Source organism: Giraffa tippelskirchi, chromosome 6 (assembly GCF_054371585.1).
Source record: "Giraffa tippelskirchi isolate mGirTip1 chromosome 6, T2T-mGirTip1v1.2.pri, whole genome shotgun sequence".
Lineage (NCBI taxonomy): Eukaryota > Metazoa > Chordata > Mammalia > Artiodactyla > Giraffidae > Giraffa > Giraffa tippelskirchi.
Genome location: NC_137280.1, coordinates 65668492 through 65681744, shown reverse-complemented (window position 1 = coordinate 65681744; position 13253 = coordinate 65668492). Strand labels below are relative to the sequence as shown.

The following is a 13253-nucleotide window of genomic DNA, read 5'->3' as shown; positions in this document are numbered from 1 at the left end:
TATATTCAGATTATATATATGTGATATATCTGGTTGTAATCATCAACTCTACTTAATTAAACTTCATCACTCCTGAAAGAAGGCTCACACACATTAGTAATCAGTCCCTATTTCGTTTTTCTCCCAGCCTCTAGTAACCATTAATCCACTGTCTGTTTCTATGGAATTGGCTTTTCTGGGCATGGCATATAAATGGCATCATATGTATGTGGTCTTTTGTGAAGAATTTCTTTCACTTAGCATGTGTTCAAGCTTCATCCACATTGTAACCTGTACCAGTAATTTATTTTTTTATGGTTTAATAATATTCTGTTGTAGGGACGTACCCTAATTTGTTCATAGATTCATCTGTTGATGGTTATGCTGGCTACCTGTTTTTGTTTTTGTTTTTTCACTTTACATTTTCTATTAGAGTATAATTGATTAACAATGTTGTGTTAGTTTCAGGTGTACAGCAAAGTGATTCAGTTATACATATACATATATCCATTGTTTTTCAACTTCCTTTCCCATTTAGGTTGTTTACATAATGTTGAGTGCTCTACAGCAGTTCCTTATTGCTTATCCATTTTAAGTAGAGTAGCGTGTACATGTCAATCCCAAACTCTTAATGTGAATAATGCTGCTATGAATATTCTTTTCCTGTAGACATATGTTTTCATTTTGGAGTATCTGCCTAAAAGTGGAACTGCCAAACTGTTGTCCTCGGTGGCTGCACAATTTTACAGTTCACCAGCAGAGTACCAAGGTTCCAGTTTCTCCAAATCTTTGCCAACACGTTGTCTTTTTTTGTTGTTTTTTAAATAGCCATGCTGGTGGGAAAGAAGTGGTATTTCATTATGGTTAGGGTTTACATATTGCTAATGATTAATGTTGTCCACCTTTTTCATGTGTGTTTACTGGTCATATGCATGTCTTCTTTGAAGGAATGTCTATTCAAATTCTTTACCCATCTTAAAAATTGCTCTCAGGGAAAGAAGAAAACACAAGTTTAAAAAATGACCTAAAATGTGAGAGCTCTTTATATATTCTGAATACAAGTCTTTCATCAGGCATATGATTTGCAAGCATTTTCCTCCATTTGGTGGGTTATCTTTTCACTTTCTTGATGCATTATTTGAAGCACAAAAGATTTTACTTTTGATGAGGTCTAATTAGTCAATATTTCTTCATTGCTAGTGCTTTTGGTGATACATGTAAGAATACTGGAGTGGGTTGCCATTCTCTTCTCCAGGGGACCTTCCCAACCCAGGGATTGAACCCAGGTCTCCTGCATTGCAGGTGGATTCTTTACAGTCTGACCTACCTGGGAAGCTCGTATGTAGGAAACCATCACCTAAAGTCATGAAGATTACCTCCTGTGTTTTCTTCTATAAGTTTTATATTTTCAGCTTTTTTGAGTTAGTAATTAACTTAATGGATAATAGACCTATGTATGGTGTGAGGGTGAGGTTCCGCTTTAGTCTTTACATGAGGACATCCAGTTGTCCCAGCACCATTTGTTGAAAATCCATCAGTTAATTTTTAAAGTCAAAGTTATCTTACAGATATTGTATATAGCATATCTGAGTACATTTTAAAAAAGCTTTTTCACTTGCTTAAATGTGATTTTTTAAAAAATAAAAGCCAGAATGTATCAGTTTATTCACAATGACTAGGACACTGTCAGGAATATATTATATACTCAAATATTTAGTGACTGGGCTTTTACATTATGTGAGGGTGTTAATAGATGGGGCTTCCCTGGTGACTCAAATGGTATAGAATCTACCTGTAATGCTGGAGACCAGGGTTCAATCCCTGGGTCAGGAAGATCCCCTGAAGGGCATGGCAACCCACTCTAGTTCTCTTTCTTGGAGAATTCCATGGATAAATGAGCCTGGTGGGGTCGCAAAGAGTTGAATACCACTGAGCAACTAACACTTTCCTTATTTAGGATGTTACATCCAATCTTCTGCTAGATTTACCCATCTATCACATCTTAAAGACAGCAACAAAGATGTTGTTGCACGTAGGAAAAAAGAAAGAATGAAGTAGAGCTTTAAGAAGAAAAATGGGATAGAGATATATGTTCATAGGCCTGTGTAATTTTAAGGTTCTCAATCGGGGTAGTATTTTTGTGGTTGTCTCAGGGATGCCTGTGAGATAGCATCCTTGCTGACAAGTGCTCTTTAAAACATGGTCCAAACTCCAAGGTCCTGCTCTCTCTTTTACAATGATATGACTTTGGGCAATGATGCCTTTATTTCCTGAAAAGTAGGACAGAAATGACTTCTGCACAGGATAACTGTAAGAATTAAAAAGATATTGCCTTAGTCTGTTCAGCTACTATAATAAAACAAACACTATAAACTGGATAGCTTAACAGGCAACAGAAATTTATTTCTTGATGTTCTGACGGTTGGAAAGTCCAAGATCAGTGTGCTGGCAAGTTTGTTGTCTTGTGAAGGCCCATTTTCTTGTTCATAGATAGTACCTTCTCATTTGTGTACTCACACAGTGAAAGGGGCAAAGTTATTCTCTGGGTCATTTTGTGTAAGATCCTAATCCCATTTATGAGGGCAGAGCCAAAGGCCCCACCTCCTAATTCCCTCACATAAATTTTGGGGAACACACATTCAATCTATATCAGGTACCATATACTACAAAATCCCATTGTCAGTAATATATAAATACATGCTTCCTTATCCAGTTACTCTCAGAAGAGAGAGCAAGCAGTGAAAAATATAAGAAAGAACCCTATATGAGAAAGAACTCTCCTCTGAAAATGACCATAGATTCATATACCGATAATTAGTTTTTCTTCAGGAGGGCATACACTGTATCAGATAGAATTCTATTGGTCATGGAAACTTTCTAAATTGCTCTTTATTTTGTTTACTTCCCTGTAACTGGGCACTGGGCAGACATTTTCCATGAGCTTTCTCAGTTTTTAATAGCAAGATTCATTTTTTCATGTCTTTGTGTACATAGGTCTTGCCTTCCTGTAAGCAGTGTTTTACATTGGAAACAAACCTGAATTTGAATCCCATGATTTCTAATTACTAGCTGTGTGACTTTGGACGTGTTGCTACAATGCTCTGAGCTTTAATTTCTTCAGTTATAGCTTTCTTTTTGATTGAATGTGGATGGATCAAAAAACTTAAGGAAACACTGAATAACCAGGACTTAAAAAAAATAAAAAGAATAGAAAACCAGTGTGTAGCTCTTGGAATCTAAGGAACCAATGGACTTTTTTTTTTGGTGGTGGTGAAGAGGCTCAAACATAGGCATCAGTCAGTTCCAACTCTTTCTCCGTCTCTATCATCACCAGGCTTCCCAAGAGAAAAAAAAAAATTTCATTGGCCTAGTTTAGATCATGTGCCTATCGTATGCCCCTCAATTGACAGTCTTACTAAGACTTCAACAGATAATAGAGAAGATGGACCATGATCATTTGCTCCATTAATATTGCTTGATAGGGCCTGACTACTGGAAAAGGGGCTCAACCAACCTATGGGGATCTAATAGAAAGAAGACTGCAGTATTAAGTAGTTTGACCAAACTTCTTTCCAGCCCTTCTGATCTCTTTACTGGTGTTTCCAGCTGGCCAAAGTCAGCTGGTCGCTTGATGGCAACAGAGCCCACTGATGCAGTATATATGACATCAGCCTCCTAGGTAACACAGTAGAGAAGAGAAGGCTGGAAAGCGGATGTGTAGGGCTATTGAAAAATATGTGTGTGTATGATGTCCCTAACACTTTCATGGTAGTGAATTCTTTTTTCTCTCTTTTTTAGAAAACCCAGAAAAAAATAAGTGTATGTGCAATCCCTGGTTCAGGAAATTCCTAATAATTTGGAGGTGGCCAAAGGCGTGAGTCAGCATGTTTCTCTCTTCTTCCCTGGCGCAGCCTGGTCTCAGCAAGGCCTGGCTCCAGCTGTGCCCCCTCCTTGAGGAGCCTCATGGAGGCTGTGGGTGGCATTTCCTCCTACGCTGGTGGCTCTCTGAGCTCCTGCCAAGACTGAAGGAAGCCACTTAAAAAGACATCACCACACCACTGATAAATGGAATCAGAAGGACCCTGCTTCAGCCCAGACTGTCTCTAAGCTCTTTTCACCGGGCCCCATTCTTGAGGGTGCATTCCTCTTCTAAGTGGATTTGGGTAATGATGGGGGGGGCCTCTCTACCAGGCAGCCATTTGTCAAGTACAGACTCATCCCTCAGTTTAGGAATGTGGGGAGATGAGGGGTTCAACTTGAAGATAAAAAAAATGGGGTTTCTGCCATGGCCTGTCTACATCTTCTCTCTAGTTCCTATTTGCTAAATAAGGTTGGGATTCTTTTCAGGATACTCAAAGAAAAAAAGATCATTTGTAATCTCTGAATGCATTAAGAATAGACTGACTCAAGTAAATTTACATTTTCTGCCATAGTTTTCAAGTGAATACAGTCATTGTGATTCCATGGTTTAGGAAAATAGACAAAAATAGATACTTGTAGTGAGTGAGTATTTCACGTCTTTTAAGGACAGCATGATATAATGAGAGGAACACAGAAATGAGGCTCCCAAACCTGGATACTGTGTTAGTATCAGTTGAACTTGGAAATGTCATTTCTCCTCTTTGGATCTCAGTTTCAACATTTGTAGTGACAGTTGTTATATTTTTTTATACAGACCCTTAAGAAACTTGATCAGTATTCACAGGCTTGGAAGTCAAATTCCCTACTGTTAGTTATTAATGAACTCATATCGCTTGGGGCACCCCTGCCTATTAGAGATTTTGTTAGCTTTGTCTTAATATACTAGGACTCAAACATTAGGGAAAGTGTTGAGTTCTTTCCCTTACTATTGAACATGTCTGATATTGTTACAGGGGTAGGAAACTGGATAGAGTACCTTTCTCTGTCATGTAAAAGGAAGTCGTACAGTTCAGTGTAGGATGGTGACCATCTGGTAAGTGGCAACACTCCCTGTTTGGATCCACTTCATGCCTTCCATTCCTATAGTCACTTCCTATTCCCAGAATGCTGCTGGTGAAACTCCAGGCTTCAGTTCCTAGTAGTAGGCCAAAGAAAGACTTCTTAAAAGGTGAAAAACAAGCAAACAAAAAAACCCTTGTTGACTCTCTTAAGGGAATCTTGGAAGAAATTCTAGGAAATAATTCTGCCTTAATCACTTTGGCCAGAATTAGCACATACCTTCATCTACCTATTAGGATCAAAAATAGTCTTTTAGGTGAACACATTGTCAGAGGATAGATATTAGGAGGTAATTTTTCAAGTTTTTACGTGCAATTCCCTTGTTACTCTTCCCAAATATCTCAGACCCATGTATGGACATTGGTATATACTTTCTCACTAGCTTTTTATAAGTCTTTCCCATAATATTTTGAGTTGTTTGGAAATTCATTATAGGTCTAAAGAAGTAGGAATCACATTAGGCTGTTTAAGCTTATGTCACTTTCACCAACAATACTTTTCTATGAATCCCCCTTATTCCTTTCAAAAACTTTTTATAAAGCCCGAGCTTCCAGTATGTAACTTACTCAGCTGCACAAAGATCCCTGGAACATACTGTCCAGCTCTTGCCCTGTTTCCCCTCAGTTCTTTGAGGGACTCAAGTGATTGGTCAGCTAGTTAGAAAGTTAGAAAGCTGGAGAACAAGAATAAAGATAACAACCATTTATCAAGTGTTTGTCATGTGCCAAGTGTTTCTGTTAAATAAGTAATTTTTATAACAACCTGTTGAAGAGGTTGCTGTCATCCCATTATCACCAATGAGGAAATTCACGGTCAAGAACCTATAGCAAACAGTCCAATTTCATTTAAGCAGTGCTTATATTATATGTGGCTTATACTCTTGTGCATTCTCTCATTCAGTATTTCATTATACTTTCACAAAAGCCCAATGAGAACACAAATGGCAAGTTGGGATTACAGGGAGCGTCAAATAGTCATATAAGCTCTGTTTTATGTGATTTTGCATCTAATTCTTTTCAAATCTTCTCCCTCCAGGACAAACAGGCCCCCTTCCTTTAGTTCTCTCTGGAAGTACGAGGGTTTCTAGAACCATTATCATGAAAACCTCCTCGTGACACACTCTGTTTGTTAACGTTATTCTTGAAATGCTGCTCAGATCTGAACCTATTAATAATTTTAGTTGTGGACCAAAAGCAAAACCAAATAAACCCTCATTCAAGATACTTTTAATTGTAGATGGTCAAAGAGGAAAACTGCTCTAGTTAGAAGTTGTATTACTAGCACCAAGTGCTAAGCCTAGCACAAGTTGAATATTGAGATTTTGAAAGAACTTGGGTTGTGCAGTTGAGTGATTTTTATTTAGTGGAATGTGAGAACTGTCTATAGGTATCTGAAGGGTTGTCATGTGGAACTAGGATTCAAGTTGCCTTCATTGAGTGTAGTAACCTTCTATTACTAATAATTATTACTGGAGAAGGAAATGGCAACCCACTTCAGTATTCTTGCCTGGAAAATCCCATGGACAGAAGAGCCTGGTGGGCAAAGAATTGGACATGACTTAGTGACTAAACAACAACAAATGATAACTATTTAATGATGAAGCACTTTCTAAATATCAGCTAAGTATGTAACTTGGAATATACTTTATCCCCTATAATTTTTTAATTCCTATTATTTTGGAATTATTAACATTTTGAAACTATCATTCTATAAAATACAAAAAGGCTGCTGAGGTTTGGAGAATCAAACTGCTTAGGAAGACAGAGTAAGTAGTAATGAGAATCAAATCCATAGCTCTGCTCACTAAACCTAAAATGGTGAAGTTACTGAAATTTGGACCATTTTTATTTCTTCCTAGGGCCTCAGTTTCTCATCTGTAAAATGAACAGTTTGAATCCTAGGGTTTATATATGCAGTTGTGTATTGGAGCCCATGTGGAATTTAAGAGATGATGGTTTTATTTTCAGAAATTTTGGGAACTTGTCTTAAACAGAATCATTTGTGATAGTTATAAAATAGATAACTAATGAGAACCTGCTACATAGCTCAGGGAACTCCACTCAATGCTCTGTGGTGATGTAAATGAGAAGGAAATCCAAAAATAGGAGATATACGTGTATGTATGGCTGATTCAATTTGCTGTATAGCAGAAACCAACACAACATTGTAAAGCAACTATACTCCAATAAAAAATTAAAAAGAAACACTGCACCATTGACAAACCATAGAGACTGCACATTTAACATGTTACATTAAAATAAAATACTCAAAATCATTTATGATCTAGTCTCTTTAGGATAATGATATTATTAGCTATTGCACCTCCATGGTGGAACTATTATAAAATAACTGTGCTACTGACATCTTTTCCCATTCAGTGGGATCATTTTATAGCTTAATATCTGCCAGATGCAAGTATTTATGCAATGAAAATCGGCAAATACCACTAATCAAAGTTTGGTTTATTGGGTTTTTTTGGTTTACTCTTTGTTGATTGTATTGCCTTATGAAAGTGATAGAAAATATAATACAAACTAAAGGTAAAATGTCACATCTATAGGCATTTCATCTGAGTTGCACAAAAAGTAAAGACATATTCTCCCAATATTTGAAAACTACGATCCAGTTCATAAAAGAAAGCACTCAATGTCTTTAAATGAGAAAAGTTCCAACCAAGTTTGTTGGATTTTTTTTTTCTATTTATTAACATAAATGAGCATTAGTTGGTAGTTTTCATTTGTCAGTTGTCATAGGTTAGCTATAGTGAAGAATTCAGTACAATCATTGGAAATATTTAGTGAGAGTCACTTGGCTTTATAGAATTTATAAGTTATTTTTATTTAACTTGAGCTACATATCCCTTATAGAAATATAGATGTTGTTTAGTCATTAAGTTGTGTCTAACTCTTTTGCGACACCATGGACCGTAGCCTGCCAGGCTCCTCTATCCATAGGATTTCCCAGGCAAGAATACTGGAGTGGGTTGCTGTTTCCTTCTCCAGGGGATCTTCTCAATCCAGGGATTGAACCCATCTCTCCAGCATTGGCAGGCGGATTCTTTACCAGTGAGCCACCAGGGAAGCCCCAAAGTATATCTGTTTATGTATAGATGTAAATACTTGCACAGACACACTGGAGCTGGTTGGGAAACGCTTGCTTGCACATAGTTAGACTGCATATAGGCCTTTCTCATCTTTGATAGCTCAGGAGCCTAAAAAGTACCAGCAGGTAGAGCCCACAAGAAGCCAAGCACTGTGAAGAGCCGGAGAGGTAGTGAGGTCCCTGTCACTATGCTGGTGACAAAGCCACTTCACGGGGGAGAGGAGGATGCACATGAGGTTGGGTCTTCTTCCTCTCCAATCAGAATGCTTCTTAGTAGCCATGGAAGAGGACACCAGCGTGAAACCTGGGGACAGTGTATTCAGGAGGCAGCAGCTGATGGCTTGTGAGACTTTCAAGGGTCTTATTTGTTGATATTCCTTCATAAATTGAAAGTTTCTGTGTGGCCAGGGTCAGAATACATGATTCCTTGAGCCGACTTCCTCCACTTCTATGTATGCTTTCTCAATAGCTGTGCATCTTAGGTGTTATGTATTAGTCTCTCTCATGAGAGTTTAAGCCTCTTGGGTCTGAAGACTGTGTCCAGCTATAAGAGTTGCTCAAGAAAATTATTGTTTTTCTCTTTGATCTGAGTGAATTTGGAGGGAAATCAATATAATTTCAATTTGTTCTCTGTTTTAGTTCCTCAAACTCTAGAACTGCACAGAGATTATAGAAAACCTCTCTATTAATAAATTCTCTCTGCTGCCCCATTTATATAAACAGTGGCTTTCTCTTCATCAATAGACAACATCCTTGCATGTTAACTGTAGATTACAACATTTAACCTTCATGGCTTCTTAGAACTTCAGGACCACATTCAACTGAACCAACCAGTGAGTATATTTTCTTTTTGTTGACTTGTTATTGATACTTAACATCCATGGAAAGCCAAGTAGAGAGAATTTGAATGTAAAAAAGCTAATTCCAATTGAATGCCCACTGGGTTTCAGGATTATTATAAACACATTATGTTTGTGCATATTCAGTTTAAATCTTCACCCTTCTATAAGAGAATCAACAGGCTAAGAGGTTATGATGGCTTATCTGACACCAAACCAAACACCTTGTAGGCGGCAGACCTAGGATTTGAACCCCAAAGCTTCCCTTGTGGCTTAGCTGGTAAAGAATCCACCTGCAATGCAGGAGACCTGGGTTGCATCTGTGGGTTGGGAAGATCCCCTGGAGAAGGGAAAGTATTCTGGCCTGGAGAATTCCATGGACTGTATAGTCCATGGGGTCGAAAAGAGTCGGACACAACTCAGCTTCTTTCACTTTCACCTTCATTATAAATACCATTGTTTTTCATATAAATCCTACTAACTCTTTGTAGAAAGCTTCTATTTGCAAATAGATGTTTTAATATATATTGATTGATAGGATAAATATTCAACTGTTATTTCATAGTTATCTATATATATTTGTAGCTTATGAAGGTTTATTATATCTCCTCAAACAACTTTTTTTTTTTTTACACTACTGATTAAAATAGGCTACAATATTTATCACAATTTGGCTAGTTCCCAAATATCTAGATTCCACTGTCTGACATGTGCTATATTTTTCTTCTTGTATTTATTGTTCCTAAGTGGCCCTCTAAGGTATGTGGTCCCACAGGTTGAAAAACTCAAGTCTTTGTGTCAATAGCTTCTAGCTAGAAAATTCTTTATCATAATTACATATTATAGGAAGATTATCATAGTGGTGAAACAGAAAAAAGAGTATTTGAAAAAAAGTGTAGAGATTACTTTGGCCGTTTTCCACTGACTCAAAGACATAAAGAAGAAACCAAAAATGGAGAAAAAATAGACCTATTCTGGACTTGAGCCGTTTAGCCCATGAAACCCAGGAGCATACCATATATTCTACAGTCAAAGACCCCGGTTTCCCACTCAAAGATTTCTCAAAACATTATAACCCACAGCCTCCTTGCACACAATTGAGTTCGGTTCCCTTTATTCACTGTCCACTTTCTCTAAGCTCCTCATTTTCATCCTTCCAGGAAAAAAAACTTGCAACCAGTTCTAGCCCTCAAGACCCTAACCTTAGTACCAGTGGCCCTAGGAGTGAGCACTAAGGCACTAGGTGCAACAAGGTTTTTCTTGTTTATTTCGAGCCATTGTGTCTAGAGTTGTCAATACCACTGAGGGTATGATATGGATACTCTGCCACGATTCATATCAGGACCTCACAAGAACCTGAAGAAGTATTACGTGTGAAACCATTCAAACGGTTCAAATCTTGGTATCCCTTGTAACTTCCTTACTTATAGACAGCTGCTGAATTTGTCCTATGTAGCCTTAGCTCTTAACGTTTGTGTGTGTGTGTGTGTGTGAGAGAGTTAGTCGCTCAGTCATGTCCAACTTTTTGTGACCCCGTGGACTGTAGTCTGCCAGGCTCCTTTGTCCATGGAATTCTCCAGGCAAGAATACTGGTGTGGGTAGCCGTTCCCTTCTCCAGGGGATCTTCCCAACTCAGGGATTGAACCTGGGTCTCCTGAAGTGCAGGCAGATTCTTTACCATCTGAGCCACCAGGGAATAGAGGGATATATGTGAAACTGTCATTAACTGAAGTCTCCAGAAAAAACAGAAACTTAAAAAAAACTTATACTTTTAAGGTATTACTGGAGGTCAGGACCAAGAACTGCTGAAATGACTTTGCACATACACTCTTGGGAATTCAGTAATGGAGTAAACATAATTTGATCTTAGTCTCAAAGATAACTCCATATACATCAGTGGTCCCCAGCCTTTTTGGCACCAGGACCGGTTTTGTGGAAGATAATTTTTCCATGGAGCCCGGGGGCTAGGAGATAATTTGGGGATGATTCAAGTGCATTGCATTGATGGTGAACTTTATTTCTATTATTGTTATTACATCCGCTTCACCTCAGAGCATCAGGTATTGGACCTCTGATACACATTATTCTGGTATAACTTACAAATCCCCCTAAAGCTGTATTCTGGCAATTCTCCACATGCATAGGTTTGAGGACACTTTCCTAAGAGGATTGAGAAACCAGTAACTGTCTTTTAGAAGGAGAGTGATAACTCTGATGCTTTAAGGGCTTGTAAATGATGGAGACAAGAATAATTATGAATAATATTCAGAAAGTATATGCGTAACGAGCTTTAAAAAAATGGTTTCTAAGCCAACTGTTGAGTTTCCCTAAAGCTACTTTTTAAAAGTTTTGAGAGATGCAAAAGAAAAAAATAGAAAAGAAAATCTTCTCAAAGCAGTTTACACTTTGTTGTCTCCCTTGAGCATTTCAAAGAAGCTATTCAAAGCTAGTGCATTTCAACATCTAAACCAGGACTATGCAACTAGCCCAACTATCAATTTATGTTCTTTTTTTTGAAGCAACTTGTAGTTTACAATCCACTCTCCCTTTTAATTATTACAACAATGACTTAGAATAATGTTTCTCTTAACTCAGAGGCTGTATTCCCATTACTCACTGCATTGTTGGTCATTTTTTTCCCCACCAGTGTTTGGCACTCTATAGCAGGTATGGGGTTCGTGTCTTCACAGGCTAGTCTGTCTAAAAAAGGCTTTAAGGCAGCACTAGTGAATATGTTCTCCTGTCTCTACTAAGTGGTCACTTCCTCGATTTCCACATCTGCAAAGCTGGAATAATGTCACCTTCGCTGGTGGATGCTAGGAGGAGCAGATGAAATAGCTCTTGGCACATGCTTTCTGCTTTGTAACAATTATTAATTACTAACCCTGTCCTCTTCTCCCTAGTCCTTTCCTATCTTCCTCACTGCTCCTTTAGCTGCAGTGACTTCTGGGAAGTCACCAAAATCCACTGCTTCTGGATTTTGATTAAGAAGGGCTTATTCTCCTCCCGCTTCCTGGGCCTGTTTTCTCAATTGCGAAAAGACTTTTGAGATGACTCAGTCTGATTATCTTAGCATTGCTTATAGTTTTTACATAGAACTGAACTGAGCTTTGATTATTTTCAATGTACTGGGCTCTGATCTAAACAAATATTTCTCACATTTATCTATCTTTAAGGTGATATTTTAAAATTTAAAAATCAAGGTAAATATAGTATTATCCCAGAGGGCAGATGAGGAAGTGGAAGCACTCAGCAGATACCCAATTTTCCCAAAGCTGTACAGCTATTAAGAAGGAAACCAGGAAATTTGACTTCAGATGACAAATCTTCTCCACCAATTCAACCCACTGCGGTGGCCTCTTGGGGCATCATCATTTCTCGGATCAATTTCCCTGGCTGAGTGGTGCTGACCATTCAGCACAGGTGCTGTAGCCATTAAAAAGCATTTCCATGGTCATTGCTGACTCAATTTCACTCACTTCTACAGACAGTGCTTTCCTGTATTTATTCTCTTCTTTACCCCCTTCCTCTCCTTCTCCTTTTTCTTTCCAACAAAAATTGTGTTCCAGGAGATATATTCAGGATTGAGGATTCAGAAAGAATAATAAATTGCTGCCGGTATGAAACATGACCCAGTGTAATTGAACAGGAGGGCAAAGGCAAATTGGACACAGGAAGACTATATATGCATTATGTTCCCATGAGAGGCAGAGAGAACAAGAGAGAGAGTTAGAGACACGGAACACACACCAGGAGAGTCACATGGCCAAGCAGGGCCACAGAGACAGGAACCAGAGTGGACAGAACCATAAGCTCTCCCTGGGGAGCCTTGGGGAAGGTTTCCCAGAGGTTCATATTTGAGCTGAATCTTGAAGTAAAGGAGGAGGAGTTTCATGTAAAAACATGGAGCATCCTAGACAAAGAGAAGACTAAGGAAGGGGCCCTGTTTTGTGTCAGGAACGGAGCATTTACTGGGACTATCCTTGGGGAAGGAGAGAAGGACTTAAGGTTAGAAAGGGGACTTTCAAGCAATATCTAAAAGGTCTGTGTGTCCATACTTAAGATATTTTGATTTCTGGTGAACACTATAAAGTCACTGAAGGATGATTGGGTTTATCTTTTACAAGCTTATCTTGCACATACTCTGGAGAAGAAACTAGAGTGGAAAGCTCTTTTGAGGAGGTGATAAACCTTTGGTTAGAATCAAGATGAAAAGGGAGAGGGCTCAAATCAATAAAATTAAAAATGAAAGAGGAAAAATTACACAGAAATACAAACGATCATAAGAGACTACTATGAACAATTATATGCCAACAAAATGGGCAACCTAGAAGAAATGGATAAATTCTTAGA

At 38.2% G+C, this 13253-nt stretch overlaps 1 long non-coding RNA gene across 1 annotated transcript in view; it reads left to right on the top strand.

Moving 5' to 3' along the window:
- Positions 1–12357, top strand: part of LOC145511205 (uncharacterized) — an 82664-nt gene extending 70307 nt beyond the window's left edge. The window contains exons 3-4 of the long non-coding RNA XR_014057632.1: positions 8785–8894; positions 12077–12357. This is a non-coding gene — a long non-coding RNA (uncharacterized LOC145511205). The remainder of the gene's footprint in view (positions 1–8784; positions 8895–12076) is intronic.
- The last annotated feature ends 896 nt before the right edge of the window (positions 12358–13253 follow it).